The following is a 409-nucleotide window of genomic DNA, read 5'->3' on the forward strand; positions in this document are numbered from 1 at the left end:
ATCCTGCTGTTATCAAGAGATACCAGAACGACAGAGGGGGCTCAGCAGTGTTCAATTAGAGCAGCAGTGGGCTGGGAGGATGTGACAGTTGAGCAGATGAGACTGAGATCAACGTTTGTATGATCAGGGGAGAAAAAAGGAGATTAAATTGGGGCTGCCTTGAAAACGCTTTCCTATGAATTGTATTCTTCAGGGGGAAAAGGCACATTCATGGTATTTGCATTCAGGGAAACAGGAATCTGAGGTAGCATTTGGAAAATCAGACTAGACAATAGAGGAAAAATATCTTTGTTGGAGCATTTGGGCCTCGGAGGCCAGTGCTGGAGGTGCCAGGGGAAGGCTGAGCTGCCACACTGAGGAGAGTGCAGTGCAGGGAGTGCAGAGGGTTTATGCTGGCCTGCCCATGTGT

This window comes from Acanthisitta chloris, unplaced genomic scaffold (genome assembly GCF_000695815.1).
Source record: "Acanthisitta chloris isolate BGI_N310 unplaced genomic scaffold, ASM69581v1 scaffold43872, whole genome shotgun sequence".
NCBI classification, from domain to species: domain Eukaryota; kingdom Metazoa; phylum Chordata; class Aves; order Passeriformes; family Acanthisittidae; genus Acanthisitta; species Acanthisitta chloris.